General features: G+C 43.5%; 1 pseudogene; it reads right to left on the bottom strand.

The window, feature by feature from the left end:
• Positions 1 to 7,146: 7,146 nt before the first annotated feature.
• On the bottom strand, positions 7,147 to 8,211 carry LOC131382188 (putative elongation factor 1-alpha-like 3; annotated as a pseudogene).
• Positions 8,212 to 16,781: the final 8,570 nt, after the last annotated feature.

Here is a 16,781-nt window from a genome sequence, read left to right as displayed (position 1 = left end):
GGTTACTACCAATGTTCACTTAGGGCCCCAGGGGCTCCACAATCAGCAGGTGGCAAATCCAGCCAGGCTTGTGTCCCTCACTTCAGAGCAATGAGTTCCCCAAGCCTGGGACCAGCAGAGATGCTGTCTGGGAGCCTGGGCCTAGAGTTGGGAACCTTAGGAATCTACCTGGTGCTCTGTTCTACTGTGGCTGAGCTGGCACCAAAGCCCAAGACAAAGTCCTTCCCACCTTTCTCTTTTCTTTCCTCAAGCAGAGGAATCTCTTCTTATGGCCACCATTACCACAGGCCCATGGTAAATAGTGTCTGGCTATTGCTGATGTTCATTCAAGACCCAAGGGCTCTCCAGTCAGTGTGTGGTGAATGCTGTCAGTCCTGAGACTCTCCCTTCAGGGCAATGGGCTCCCCTCTGGCCCAGGGCAGGTCCACAAATTCTGCCTAAGAGCAAAGGCCTAGAATCAGCAGCCCCAGGAGCCTACGTGGTTCTCTACTCCACTGTGGTGGAGCTGCAAGAAAAACTTTGCTCTTCCCTCTTTTTCAATCAAGCTGAAATAGACTTTCCTCATAGCCACCACAGTTGGCAATATGCTGATTTACACCTGAAGCCAGTATGGCTCTGAGTCTCACCCAAGGCCTGTGGTGAGTACTGCCTGGCTACCACTGCCAATTATTCAGGGTCCAAGGGCTCTTTAGTCAGCAGGTCATAAATCTCGTCAAGACTGGGTCCTTCCCTTGAAGGTCTTTAAGGTCTGGGCTGTGTCTAGAAATGTCATCTGGGAGCTAGGGCCTGGAATGCCTATTGCCTTATCTGCTGTGGCTGAGCTGGTGTCCAAGTTGCAAGACAAAGTCCTCCTCACTCTCCCCTCTCCTCTCCTCAAGCAGAGAGAAGGAATCTCTCCTGGAGTTAGCTTCTCTGCCCGGGGTTGAGGGAGGACATGCAAATACTCCCTTAGCTGGTGCACACCAAGTCCACTGACTCCAAGCCCAGCACAGCATCAAGACTTGCCCAGCAATTGCAGTCCTTGTGGCTCAGACTGCCTCTCAAGTTTATTTGGAACCTGGAGCAATTTAGTCGACAGCAGTGAGGCTTGCTGGAACTCAGGTTCCAACCGCTGGGATGGGCGATTCTCCTCTGGCTAGGGCTGGTCTAAAAGCTGTCTCCATAAATGTCAGCTGATTTCTGCCCAGCGTTGCTTTGCACTGTGACAGGGCAGCACTGAGTTTCAATGCAAAGTGCCATAATCACCGCACTCTCCCTCCTCTAAGTGCACAGATTCTTTCTCTGCACCATGTGGCTGCTGCCAGGGGATAGAGGAGGGATGATAAAGGCAACTCAAGACTGTCTTTCCTACCCTCTTCGGTGCCGCTTTCCTTAATATGATGTTTAAACCAGGTATTGTGATCATTTTCCTGATTTTTGGTTTTTACGAAGATGTCTTTTTGTGTAGATAGTTGTTCAGTTTGGTGTTCCTCTGTTGGGTGTGTAAAAAGTAAAGTAGAGGGTCCTCTTCAAAGACTTTCCTCCCCATTTAATTAGGAATAAATAGTAACTTCTCTTAGAAGCAAAATTTATTCAAAGACCTGTGCTAACATTCTTAAATATCTGCTAGCTGTGATAAATAAATCAAGGTACTTTATGTTCTTAGCTCCCACAATTTAGCCTAAATATGCTGGCATGCTTATACTGATCCAAGCAAGCATTAGCTCATAGCCTGTTCCTCTTCCTTATTTGAAGGTGTTTTTACCTTTCTCAGCATTCCACAAGTTACTTCCTCCTTCCTTTGTTCTCCTCTGCCTTTGCCTCTTTAAAAAAGTTCTAAGTTGCTAGCCAATCGGGACAAATACAGACTGTGAGGTCCCGTTCCAGCCAGTGAAAACCAGACACAGCAGTAGGGTGGACACGTCAGATTTTAAATAACCCTGTCTCCTTTGTTCGGTGTACTCTCGTGGCAAAACTGCTGGTGAGTGTACCCTTTCTGCAGAAAGTAAAAATGGCCTTGATGAGTAACTTAAATTTATGTTCAAGTGCTATTTCTTTACGGTACTGGGGAACAAGCATTTCAAATAGGTGGGGGAACGATTGCTGGAGACTTCTATTTGGCCATCTTGCTTTGCCCCCTCTTTCCAGAAATCTAGGTTTTAACAAGTCTCCAGCTAATAGTAATGTGCCTAAATTTTGAGAGCCACTGCTTTAGTCTATTCTGAATAGGAAGAGTGGCAAGCATCACATGTCTGAGTCTACCAGTGGTTGCAATCTAAGCTGCATGTTACAGCCACCTGGGGGAAGTTTTGAAAATCCTGGTGCCCAGGCTGCATTCAAAGCCAGTGAAATTTCGTAGGTGGCTCTGATGAGCAGCTGAGGCTGAGAACCACAGGTGTACTAGATTTTACATTGTGCCTTCCACCTTATATAGCTCTTCAGTCATGCCCTTCTTCCTTAAAGCCATAAAGATAATGCACATGGGAACGGTATCTTGCATTTGAAAATGCTCTAGCAGATGCTACATTTTTTCTGGAACAGATATGTGCCAGAGAAGATTCTTCACCACTGCACAGATGAAGCCACCTAGAAGGCAACTGACTTGCTCAAGATCAAAGAAAGTGACTGGGCCATGGCTCAAAACTAAGAATCCTGGGGCTCACTAATTTGTTTGTTCATTCATTCATTTATTCAACAGTCTATGTTGGCTACTGTGCTAGTTTCTGGACACATATGGACGAATGTCACTGAGCCCTGACGAAAGGATTTACAGTCTGCTGAGAAAATGGATGGACAGACAGACACACAGCCACAACAATATGGAGAGTGCTTCAGTACAGGTGGCAACAAGGTCCCCTGAGATGCAGACAGACACATAGCCACAACAATGTGGAGAGTGCTTATGTGTAGGTGGCAACAAGGTCTCCTGAGATGATCCAGCAAGAATTCCCAAGCCTTTGGTGGAAGGGATAGCTGTGGAGAGTTTCCAGGGAAGCTTGGTTGGTGGTCTGGGACATGTAGGAGATGTCCAGGCAACAGCAGACAACTTATATCAAGGTGCGTCTAGAGAACAAACCTGGAGAAGCAGAGTGTTCTGAGAATCTCAAGGAAGGCCTAGTACCCAGACATAATGCCCCATTCAAGACCTTGCAAGTCTTTTTCATCTTAGTCTTATTGTCCATTAACAGGTTATTCAGTTACATTGGAGCAGTATCCGAGGGCAATGCCAGCACTCCAGGCCCTGCACCATTTTTGGTGGTATTCCAGAGAAAATGGGATTTGGTCTAGGGGTCTTGTCTTCCTTTTCCGGGCCAAGCACAGGGATAGGCTTTGCCTTCTCTGTGGTATAATAAATGGGGTGGAACCCAAGGAAATTGTTGGTGGGGGTTGCTCGGTACGTGAAGTGGGAAACTTTATGCCCCAGAGCTCAGCATTACCAGAACCAGGTGTGGCTTCCGTCCCGTGCAAGTTACTAGAGACCTGACCCTTTCAAGCCATTTGACCTCTGCATCTCTCATATTTGTACGGTGGCCATGCTTCCCTCATTGGGTTGCTGTGAGGCTTCAAGACAATAATTCCTGTGAACAGGAACAGCGAGATACTAGCTGCTTCACTGATGCTGTCACAGTGGAGGGAAGTAGGGGCTGGAAGTGGAGGACTGTGCTCGCTATGGCTGTGTTCTCTCCAAAACCTTGACTCCAGAAATGTGTTTCACTAGCTGTGGGCTGAGGGCAGATCAGGAGTGAGAGAGCATGAGAGGGGCCTGCTGAGACTCCCTGGCCATGCAACTCTATTCAGTTTTCGGTTTTCTTTCTGGCACACATTGATGCAGGTGTTGCTGCTCAACAAGGAAACAGAAATACCTCGTGGATAACTGATGGCAAATAATGTTCTCCTCACATTTCTTACTACTTCCTGAAGAGGGCTGCTTCTGCCTGAGGACGTGGAAAGAGGAAGCCCTCCCTGCCCAGAGGTGGATCCCAGAGGGAGCCAAGCAGTGGCTGTGCTTTGATTGGAGAGTGACGACCCTGCATAATCATGATCCCCCCAACTCCGGCACCCATTTGGCTCCACCTGGAGTGGGGTCAATTTCCTTACACAAGCTGCTTCAGATGCCCCTCTTTCCCCAAGACGATGATCACCCATTTTAGCAAACTCACCACTCTGAAAATCAGTCTATATTAACAAGAATAACAGACTGTATTTTGGCATTTTGGGGTCAACAATAGGGAAGAGAGTAAAAATATGGAGAAAAATCTCTGGATATCCAGGAATGTAGGATTACAAACTGCTATGATAAATGACTTAAAAGATTACTTTAAAGTTTTTTATTTGAAAACAATTTCAAACTTGCAGAAAAGTTTCAAGAATAGTACAAAATATATCCTATGTATTTTATTCAGATTTGCCTGTTGCTAACATTTTCCTCCATTTATTATTTCTTTCCACCCCCTTTGCATATATACATTTTTTCCTGAATCCATTCAAGGATAAATTACCTTCATACTTGAGAGTAATTTACATATCTCATGGTTACTCACCCCTAAATACCTTAATGTGTATTTCCTAAGATTAGGGACCTCCTTTTCCTTAACTATTGCATGATTGTCAACTTCAGGAAGTTTTATGTTCTTTAATTTATTGTCTGTAAGGTGTGTAAGAACAGTAAAATGTGTGTTTTTTTTAGTAAAAGGGTATATGAAGGCATGGAAATGTAAACTTTTGCTGAGGGTTAAAGGATTGTCTTAAGTTAGATGAGGAAAGCTGAAGGTTCAAAAAAGTGGTTGAAAAATTGTGAAAATTAATCTTACAGAAGAAATTCTCTGTGTGAACATGTTGACTAAATTCAAAAGGGTTATAAGGTTTTTGCTTCTTTAAAATTTCTGAGTCGTGATTTTGGCAAAATAAATAACTTATGGTAATCTGTAATTCCCAAAATCAAACTTCACTTTCAAAATTGTCTTCCCTGGCACCTGGCTTTTCAAATACTTCAGAAGGCCCCTGAAATGTCCAGAAAAGAGAGGTAAACAGGATTATTTGACATGTTCAGGTACATGGGATTGCCAAAATGATGCTCAATCTTCTTTAGGTTACATTTTTGTGAATAATACTAATCTATATTCTGAAATTTTATAGGATTTCTAAAATTCTAATGTCTAAGTATATGTTACCAATCACAATTACAGTTATGTTAAGTTATTGTAAACCACAGAAATAACTAAAAGGCATACACCGTATACGACTTTGTAACTTTACCTCATCCTCTTCCTTTACATAGGGTGTGTCCCAAGTAGAGGGTATTTAAACTCACAAAAACTCTGTAGCAGGGCCTTTGAGCTCCTACGCTCAGGCCCGCTCCCACCCTGTGGAGTGTACTTTCATTTTCAATAAAACCCTTCATTCCTTCCTTGCTTTGTGCGTTGTGTCCAATTCTTTGTTCAAGACGCCGAAACCTGGACATCCTCCATCATTAACATATTGACTGTTTCTTGCAGCTGGAGTCCATTTCCACTCCAGTTTGCCCTCCGCACACGCATATACACACCCCAGCCCTGCACATGATGCTGCTGCCACTGCTGCCACTGCTACCAGTGTTTCATAGCTGCTGTGTCCTGTGCTCCATTTCTTTCCTCATCAATTGATTGTTTAACTTAGTGGCTTAAAATACAACCATTAATTATTTCTCACATTTCTGTGGGTTGGCAATCTTGGTAGTTTTTCTGCTGGTCTCATCTGGGTATACACACATGGCTGTTTTCATCTTATGATTAAGCTGGGCTGAAGAGTCCAAGATGCCCTCACTCACACATCTGGCTGTTGGTGGGACGCCTCAGCTCTAAATGGCTGCTAAACATCCAGGAGGCCAGCATGGGCTTCCTCACAGCATGGCGGTCTCAGGTTTCCAAGAAGTTGAAGATGGAAGCTGCAAGGTCTCTTAAGGCCTAGACTCATGAAACCACACACATCACTTCCACAATATTTTATTGGTTAAAATAATAGACAAAGCCAGCCCATATGCAAGGAGGTACAGAAATAAACTCCGAGGGTGAAGTCTTGATGGGAGGGAGAGCAATGCCACATTGTAAATGGGCATGGATTCATCAGGGGCCGTTATTATAATGATCTACCATACCCCATGATCTGGTGAGCAAGAATTAACCAAAACATGCCCCAGCAGGAAAAAAGCAAGCCTCTCTCAACTACAGCACTGGCATGTCAGCTAGTGATCTTTGGTGGCAAACAACAGAAACAGACTGTAGCGAACTTAAACAGAACAGCCATCCATGAGAAGGGCATCAGAAAGCTCACAGGCTTGGTGGAGGAGTTTTGCAATGAGACCTCAAAAGCATCAGGAACAGGGCAGCTCTGGGGATGGGGAGCAGTCTCAAGCAGGGATTGATGGACAGCCATTTGAGGGGACTACCATGGGAATGACTTTATTTTTGCTGACTTTTTTTTTTTTTGGTCTTTTTTTTTAGTGTCATTTGGCTCAAGATTCAGATTTCTTGGGGAGCACTGGCCTGACTTGGGACATGTTTCCAGGGCTTCGTTGGGTAAGTGGGCAGGAAACTTGATTGATAGGACTATGTGGGGTGGGGAGAAGGGAGCACCCCAAAGGAGAAGATGGGCACTGTGGCAAAAAGTGGAGGAGGTGCTAGGCAGGCAACAATGCCCACTGTCTCCTGATGTCCAACCTGTTCCTGGGGGCGCTCACTTGGATCTCTGGGGTCTGATAGTGACTTAGGAGTGATCCCCTAAATCTAACTCAATGACTTTGCTTTTACCCAATGAATGAAAACAGTCATTAAAAAACATTTTTCCCTCCTACATGCAAAATGTAATTTTAGGTTAATTTTGTCACACTGGACCTTTTTTTTCTCATTAAACATTGTTTTCATGGGTCTCAAAATCCTGTGACAGATGTTTGGTCAAATTGATTCTGATTAATGAGTACCGATTTTAAAAACTAATAACTTCAAAAAACTGTCACACACACAAAAAAACAAATGGTCCACAAAACATTCTCCTTTCCTTCTGGACGTTTTATGATGCATTTATTGTTAACTAGTCTTTTACTATTAACTTAAATGTCCAGTTGAAACAAATAGTTCTGAGACTTTTTCCACCACTGATTAAGACTTGGGTGGCATGCATTAGGGCTAATATTCATTTGGCCTTCTGAGATTTCTGGGCAGACTTGGTGGCCTTCCCAGCTCCTGCAGGCTTCTTGTCCACTGCTTTAATGACATCCACAGCAACTGTCTGTATCACATCATCAACAGCAAAGGGACCCAGAAGAAAACAGTTAGAGAAGCTTTCTACACACAGAACCATATCAACAATGGCAGCATCACCCGATTTGAAGAATTTGGGTTCATCTTCCACCTTCCCACCAGAATGGTGACCAATCTTCTCCATCAGCTCAGCAAACTTGCAAGCAATATGAGCCATGTGAAAATCCAGCACAGGGGCACAGCCAGTATTGATTCAGCCTTGATGGTTCAGGGTAATCACCTGAGCAGTGAAGCCAGTTGATTCCATTGATGGGTCATTTTTGCTGTCACCAACCAGGTTGCCACAATAAGCATCTTTGACAGACATGTTGTTGACATTGAAGCCCACGTTGTCCCCAGGAAAAGCTCCGCTCAAAGCTTACTAGTGCATTTCAGCAGACTTCAGTTGTGATGTTGACTTGAGCAAAGGTGCGGTACCCATGCTAGGCTTGAGAGCACCAGTCTCCATTTGGCCCACAGGGGCAGTATTGATACCACCAATATTGTGGACATCCCTGAAGGGCAGATGAAAGGGCTTCTTAGTTGGACAAGTTGGTGGTAGAATGCAATCCAGAGCTTCCAGCAGTATGGTTCCACAGGCATGGCCATTTTTATGGGTGACTTTCCATCCCTTGAGCCAAGGCATGTGAGCACGTGGGTGCAGCCTTCTGTCACTATTCCCACTGATAATTGGTACAAATGCTTCTGTGTCTGGGCTGTAGCCAATTTCTTAATGCAGGTGCTGACTTCCTTAATAAATTCCTCATATCTCTTCTGGCGTTAAGGTAGCTCAGTGGAATCCATTTTCTTAACACCAACAATTAGTTGTTTCACACTCAGCGTGAGCCAGAAGAGTGTGCTCATGGGTCTGTCCATTCTTGGAGATAACAGGTTCAGATTCATCAATGGAAGCAACAGTCAGGCCAGGATAGACAGCCCCAAATGTCCCCGTAATCATGTTTTTGGTAAAGACTCAATGTCCTGGGGCATCAGTGATGATCACACAACACTTGCAGGTCTCCAGTTCCCACAGGGAGAGGTGAATGGTGATACAACACTCACTCTCAGCCCTCAGTTTTATGCAAGACCCAGGCTTGCTTGAAGGAACCCTTTCCTATCTGAGCACCCACCTTCTCAAATTCTCTAAATGCCTCTTTTGTCGATCTGCTGAAACTAGAGTCTGTTGTCTGCAACTAAGAACCCTGCCTGATATACATATTCACACATGCCCCCGCTGCTGAGCTGTAAATGTTAAACAATAGGCTCTCTGGGGAAAAAAATGCCCTGTGCCATTTTGCACTCCCACCAGCAGTATAGGAGAGTTCAGGCTGCTTTGTGTTCTTGCCAGCATCTGTTTGTCAGCATGTTATTGATGTTGGTAAAAGAAACAATGCAATTAAAATAAATGTTCTAATATCATAGTGTGATTTTGGGTGTGGGGCAAAATATTAACACACCTTTCTATTCCTCTATCACTATTTTTACTATTAAAGAAAAGCACACTTATTTCAGCCTAACACCTCCCATTTGTTGACCCGTATAGTCACAAGTGGAGAATTTGGGGAAGTCTACCCCTTGAAATATTGTTTCATTGAAACCACATAAATGTCTGAAAATGTATAGACATAGCTTCTCTAATTGTTCCTGTCCTCTCTGCAGGGGTGTGAGCGCATGGTGGGCAGAGCCGTCCCACCACTGGTCCAGGGTAAATCACTTTATCTCCCTGGGTTGTCCTATGAATGGGAAGGAGACTACGAATAAAGTGAATCAGGTATAGCAGTTCAACTTCAGGATCAGTCTGTAATTTAGTGTCATTTTCATGTTGGATTAGGAAGCACATTCAAAGACAAGAGGCATAAGGTTAGTAGCTAATTAACGGCCTTGATGGAATTCTTAACAATTCAGGATATCGTGCTGATTTGAAGCCATTGCCAGCTCCCTCTGTTAATAAGCTGTGCTCTGTTCCCCCTTATCTCTGACTCCCAGAGTCTGCTGCAGAGCTAGATAGGGATTTCAGCCTGCATGCCCATCAGGGCCCAACTTGCTGGGGACTGGCATCTGACCTCAGGACCCCCAACTTCAATTTTTCATCTACACGGAATTTTTCTTGTCTTACCTTCCAAGGCAATGTTCTCAGCACATGATCCCTGACATCCAGAGAAATCCTTGTTATCAGTGTCAGAGTATTTTAATAAGAGACTGGGCCCAATTTGTGCTCACTGGTGTGTGAGAAGAAGACCGAGAGCAAGGTGGGTGAAGGGGAGGCAGCAGAGCGGTGGTGAGCTCAAGCATTCCAAAGAACCAAATAAATGATTCTGGATAATCCACCATTTCAGTATTGCCTTTTCTCCCCTCTTTAGTGCAGATGGCATGGGACTGTATTAGATCAGGTGGTGACAGGAGGACAAGCACCTACTGAACTGCTCAGGCTGAAACATCTCATCCCCTCTGCCTCTTTAAAAGTAAACCTAGGAATTGCATTCACTTTGTTGTAATCCAATTTTGAAGCTTCTAGAAATAGGAAATTTGTTGCCAGGCCTCAGTAGAAGTAATTCCTTTCCCTAAAAATCAGGAAGGAATTAAAACAGCATGCAATGGGGCTGGTGAAGTGTGTCCTTGTAAAATATTAGACTTGCCTCATCTGGTTTTAACTAATATGCCAAACTATAGGTGTGGATATAACTTATTTCTGAATTCCATGATGGTTATTTTATTGGATGTTTTCTCATTTGTGTATCTGAATTCTGAAGTGACAGAGACTCAATTTCCCTTCGATTCTCCTCACCACCCAAGGTTTGACCCAGTGTATCAGTTAGCTTCTGCTATGTAACAAGTCACTCCAAAAGTCAGTGGCTTAGAATGACATATTTTTTTTTTAAATGGACTTTATTTTTTAGAGAAGTTTTAAGTTCATGGAAAAATGGGGCAGAAAGTAAAAAGAGCTCTTACACATCCTCTGCCCCAACACATATGCAGCCTCCCTGACTAACATCCAAACCAAAGTGATACATTTGTTACGATTGATAAACCTACACTGATACACCAAGATCAACCAAAATCTACAGCTCACCATAGGGTTCACTCTTGGTGTCCTATATTCTATGTGGTTGGGGCAAATGTACAATGACTTGTGTTCACCATTACAGTATCATGTAGATTGGTTCACTGCCCTAAAAATCCTCTGCTCTGCCTATTCATTTTCCCTCCTCCTAAGCCCTGATAACCACTGATTATCACTGATCATTTTACTGTCCCCCAGTTTTGCCTTTTCTAGAATATCATGTATTTGGCATCCTACAGTATGTAGCCTTTTCAGACTGGCTTCTTTTACTTAGTAATATGCAGTTAAGTTTCTTCCATGGCTTGATAGCTCACCTTTTTTTAAGCATTGAGTATTCCATCATCTGGATGTATCATGATTTATCCACCTACTGAAGGACATCTTGGTTGCTTCCCAGTTTTGGCAATTACGAATAAAGCTGTATTAGCCCATTTTCATGTTGCTGATAAAGACATACCCAAAGACTGGGCAATTTACAAAAGAAAGAGGTTTAACTGGACTTACAGTTCCACATGGCTGGGGAGGCCTCACAATTGTGGTGGAAGGCAGGAGGAGCAAGTCACATCTTACGTGAATGGTGGCAGGCAAAACAAAAGAGCTTGTGCAGAGAAACCCCCAATTTTTAAAACCATCAGATCTCATGAGACCCATTCACTATCATGAGAACAGCGTGGGAAAGACCCATCCCCATGATTCAGTCATCTCCTACCAGGTCTCTCCCACATGTGAGAATTATGGGAGCTACAAGATGAGATTTGGGTGGGGACACAGAGCCAAACCATATCATTCCACGCCTGACCCCTCCCAAATCTCATATCTTCACATTTCAAAACCAATCATGCCTTCCCAACAGTCCCCCAAAGTCTCAACTCATTTCATCATTAACTCAAAAGTCCACAGTCCAACGTCTCCTGTGAGACAAGGCAAGTCCCTTCCACCTTCCACCTATGAGCCTGTAAAATCAAAAGCAAGTTAGTTACTTCCTAGATACAATGGGGGTACAGGCATTGGGTAAATACAGCCATTCCAAATGGGAGAAATTGGCCAAAACAAAGGGGCTACAGGCCCCATGCAAGTCCAAAATCCAGCAAGGCAGTGAAATCTTAAAGTTCCAAAATGATCTCCTTTGACTCCATCTCTCACATCTAGGTCACGCTGATGTAAGAGGTGGGTTCCCATGGTTTTGGGTAGCTTTGCTCCTGTGGCTTTGCAGGGTACAGCCTCCCTCATGGTTGCTTTCATGGGCTGGCGTTGAGTGTCTGCAGCTTTTCCAGGTGCATGGTGCAAGTTGTTGGTGGATCTACCATTCTGGAATCTGGAGGACACTGGCCTTCTTCTCACAGTTCCACTAGGCAGTGCCCCAGTGGGGACTCTGTGTGGGGGCCCCCACCCCACATTTCCCTTCCACACTGGCCTAGCAGAGGTTTTCCATGGGTGCCCTACTCTGCAGCAGACTCCTGACTGGACATCCAGGCATTTCCATACATCCTCTGAAACCTAGGTGGAGGTTCCCAAACCTCAATCCTTGACTTCTGTGCACTCACAGGTTCAACACCATGTGGAAGCTGCCAAGGCTTGGGGCTTGCACCCTCTGAAGCCATGGCTGGAGCGGCTGAGAGGCAGGGCACCAAGTCCCTAGGCTGCACACCAAATGGGAACCCTGGTCCTTTGGAAACCATTTTTTCCTCCTAGGCCTCTGGGCCTTTGATGGAAGATGCTGCTGTGAAGACCTCTGACATGCTCTGGAGACATTTTCTCCATTGTCTTGACATTTGGCTCCTCATTATTAGGCAAATTTCTGCAGCTGGCTTGAATTTCTCTTCAGAAAATGGGATTTTATTTTCGATTGCATTGCCAGACTACAAATTTCCCAAACTTCTAAGCTCTGTTTCCCTTTTGAAACAGCACCCGAGTCACCTTGTGAATGCGTTACTGCTTAGAAATTTCCTCTGCCAGATACCCTAAATCATCTCTCTCAAGTTTAAAGTTCCACAAGTCTCTAGGGCAGGGGCAAAATGCTGCCAGTCTCTTTTCTAAAACGTAAGAGTTACCTTTGCTCCAGTTCCCAACAAGTTCCTCATCTCCCTCTGAGACCACCTCAGCCTGGTCCTTATTGTTCATATCACTATCAGCATTTTTGTCAAAGCCATTCAACAGGTCTCTAGGAAGTTCCAAACTTTCCCACATTTTTCTGTTTTCTTCTGAGCCCTCCAAACTGTTCCAACCTCTGCCTGTTACCCAGTTCCAAAGTTACTTCCACATTTTTGAGGATATTTTCAGCAACACCTCACTCTACTGGTACCAATTTACTGTATCAGTCCATATTTACTCTGCTGATAAAGACATATCCAAGACTGCACAATTTACAAAAGAAAGAGATTTAACTGGATTTACAGTGCCACATGGCTGGGGAGGCCTCACAATCATGGTAGAAGGCAAGGAGGAGCAAGTCACATCTTATGTGGATGGCAGCAGGCAAAATAAAAGAGCTTGTGCAGATAAATTCCTGTTATTTAAAACCATCAGATCTTGGGAGACCCACTCACTATCATAAGAACAGGACAGGAAAGACCTGCCCCTATGATTCAATCACCTCCCACCAGGTCCCTCCCACAACATGTGGGAATTATGGGAGGTATTCAGTCTATGCATGTCTATGCATGTTAACAAAATTACATTTGTACCCCATAAATTTATACAAATACAAGATGAGATTTCTGTGGGTACACAGAGCCAAACCATATCAAAAACTGCTATAAATATCCATGTGCGGTTTTTGTGTGTACATAAGTTTTCAACTTTTTTGGGTAAGTGCTAAGAAGCAAAATTTCTGGATCATATAATAATAGCATATTTAGTGTTGTAAGAAACAGCCAAACTGTTTTCCAAAGTAGCTGCACTATTTTGCATTTCCATCTTCAGTGAGTGAGAGTTCCTGTTGCTCCACATCCTCACCAGCATTTGTTGTTGTCAGTATCTTCGATTTCTGCCATTCTAATAGATGCATAGTGGTAACACTCATTTTTTACTTTTTAAGATTCTGTTGGTTGTTCAGGTGGCCCTTCTCATCTGAACTTCTCAGGCGGGATGCCATGGTCTTGGATGATCTTAATTCTGTTACTGGGGCTTTGGTTGGAATGGTTGTGGCCTCATTCCATGTGATCTCTCATCCTCCAGCAGGCTAGACCAGGCTTCTTCACATGATGGTGGAAGGGTTCCCTGTAGCAAGAGGGTATGTCCAAGTAGAAAGCATTTTCAAGCTGCTGTTTGGCTTGTTTGTTACATGAAAAAAAATGCAAGTCACACGTCTAGGCCTAAATTGAAGAGATAGAGAAGAGCTGGATTCTATTTCTTCATGGAAGGATTTGCTCTATTTTCCCCTTCTATAGCAATTGGCGACTGTGATGTCTAACTCAGCACAGAGATAACCTCTGACATTACATCCAGTCACTCTAAATCCCCATCTAAGGGGGCACCCATAACATTAGAGATTACTTGGTGGGTACAATGTATGTTATTGGAGTGATGGGTACACTGACAACCCTGACTTCACCACTATGCAGTCTATGCATGTAACAAAATTACACTTGTACCCCATAAATTTATACAAATACAAATTAAAATAGATAAATAAAAACAGCTTCTTTAGTTAGTACAGGGAAATATTATAGAAAGGAGATTAATTAATTCTGCTTTTCTAATTATTCAGTTGGTCTTGTTCCAAGGAGGCAGTCATCATCCCCTAAAACCCCAGCTGTAGGAGCTCAGAATCTTTGGTCTTAATGTTCTATAAAATAAAAGCAATACATTTACTCTTGCCTGCATTTCTTAACTGCTAAACAAGAAGTTTTTGAGGTTTAAGGGCTTACAATTGATTGTACTCCTTTGTCTTCCATCTTTAGAATCAGTTGAGAAACAGATACAAGCAATGGGAATTAAACATCAAAATGATACCTCTATTGCTGACAGCATTGGTCCAGAGAAAGCAGCTTGGGGTACAGCCAAACAGGGCTCCTGCTTCTTCCCATAAGGACAGACTTGGGATGCTCCATGGGAGAGGAGCCTGGGTCTGCAGAGCAGGTCCACTGGCCTGGCCAGAAAAAAGGAAAGTTGTTGCTTCTCACCTTCTAGATTATGGCAGTCAAGACAGAGGGATCAGGGAAGGGCTCAGGAACAGAGAGAAAAGGGGCCACCAGACTGTCTGTGAGTATGGCTCCTTCTCCCACCTCATCACCAGTAAGCTACAGCCCTGCCCTTTCCAGGGGAGGAGTGAGGAGCGAAAGGATGAAAAAATTAGGTGGAAGTTTTTTCCAAATACTTTCTATTTTGACTTTTGGGGAAATTTTTTTATATGCATATTGTGTTAACTTCTTGTTGAAGGAAAATACACAGAGGAGAGCACTCAACATGAGCAGACAACTCAGCACATTTTCACATATGGAAGACACTTGTGTAACCAGCACCTGGAACAACAATTGAGGCATTACCAGCCCCCTAGAAGCTGTATGGGTTCTTTTTGTGTCTGACTTCTTTTGCTCAAAATGATGATTGTGGGGTTCACCCATGTTGTGTGTAGATGTGACCTGTTAATTCTCGTTGCTGTATAATATTCCACTCTGTGAATACATTGCAATTTACCCATTCTATTGTTGATGGGTAAACTGCATCAACAGTAGAGTGGAATGCTCTGTGAATACATCTAGAAACCATGTCTAGTTTCTAGATTTGACTGATTAAAACATTCTGATATGTGTCTTTTGTGAAAATATGCAGGTATTTCTGTTAGGCATATCCTAGAACTATCCTTTAGAACCCAGAGGTTCCACTTATAGAGATGTATGCACAAAAGATGCTTAGCAATTTTAGATACTAAAAACCGTTTTCCAAAGTGGAACCGTGTCGTACTCCCACTGGCAGCATTATGAGAATTCCAGATGCCCACCTCCTTGCCTCCCAATATTTTGAAAGGGCAGAAGTTCTTGTTCTATAGATAAGTAAAATACTGAGAGAGAGAGAGAGAGAGAGAGAGAGAGACACAGAGAGAGAGAGACAGACAGAGAGAGAAAATAAGTCCCCCTATAATTGAAAAGGGAAGAATTTTTCAAATAATTTTTGAAAATTTTAAAAAATGCATCAATCCATCTTATTTTTTGATACAGTTCAAAATAAGTTGCAGACAATTATTAATAACAGACAGGGCCTTTTTAGGTGCAATACCTCCTTACAAGCAGAAGAGTGATTCATGATCTAACTTTAGAAACTTGAGATGCTCTCAAAATCTCATCCAGCTCTGTGGAGGAAAGATTCTGCAGACAAGATGTTCCCTCCACAGAAATTGTGATAAAGCACCAATTAGTGACTACAGCAAAGAAGTGGGAGTGTTTAACCTTTTGGGTGCACCAACAATGTGCTCCTTAATTTGAAAATAGGGTACAAAGTGTTAGCAAGTGAAGAAGAGTAATCGTTCATCACTCAACTTGACATATCTCCTTTGCAGCAGAGGCAGGAGAAGGGATCCTCTCTGCTCCATTTATTTTGGCTTTCATCTAACTTCTCTGAGAAAGGACCAGATGCTCTAATGAGGGGTACCAGACACTGAAAATATCTGGAGATCAGGATAAAACATGCTGACAGCTTTCCCCTTGAGAAGCCCACCTTCCCTCTGAGCTCCTTAGAGCATTTTATATGCATTACCCAGCAGCAAGTCTTATTATCCTTTTTTTGCAAATGGTAGAAAAGTGATGCAGGGAGGCTGAACTGAAAAAGCTCACTTGAGGATACCAGGGAAGCCAAATGTGCAGCTCAAAATAGAATCCGAGAGCTCTGGGAAACTCAGACAGCCTGAGAAGGTCCTTTCATCTCTGGACCCTTCTGTATCTTTTTAGACAATAAGCCTTTCCCTGAAAGAATTTTTCCCCCTAATGACAGCACTGCCAACTCTCCCTCCAGGATGTTGTAAAAAGGTGACATTTAACTGACGAAATGGAAACTCTAATTGACTTCTCCTAAAGCAGAAAAATAAGTGGCCTGTATTCCTTCTCTTGGCCAGATGTTTGTAATTGTCCCCTTGAGATTCTACCTTGGGGGAAGCTGAAAGAGGCAAAACAAAATAGTCCACTTGAATTGGTCTACACACAAGAATTGTTTTTACTTCACGGTGGAAGATGTGGAGAGCCCATCCAAGAAGATAGTAATTTCGGGAAGAGGATTCCAGCTCATGTCACTAGCTGCCAGCCCCAGAATCTCTTGCAGTGATAAATAAGGAGCTTGAGGCGAACACTCCATTTTTAGATCTGGGTATATGGAGGCCTGTGCTTATTTGGACTGGTCGTGTTCCTTCCTTTGGATAATGGAATTTTAGCAGAGATGATGTGAGCAAAGTCTTGAAATGTGCTTGTTTAGGATGTCTTGCCCTCCTGTGTTGCAGTCATCATCATGAGAAGAACATGCCCCAGGGAGTCTGTGGG

This window comes from Hylobates moloch, unplaced genomic scaffold, assembly GCF_009828535.3.
Source record: "Hylobates moloch isolate HMO894 unplaced genomic scaffold, HMol_V3 SCAFFOLD_21, whole genome shotgun sequence".
NCBI lineage: Eukaryota > Metazoa > Chordata > Mammalia > Primates > Hylobatidae > Hylobates > Hylobates moloch.
Note: the sequence above shows the minus strand (reverse complement) of the source record. Positions and strands in the feature narration are given on the sequence as shown.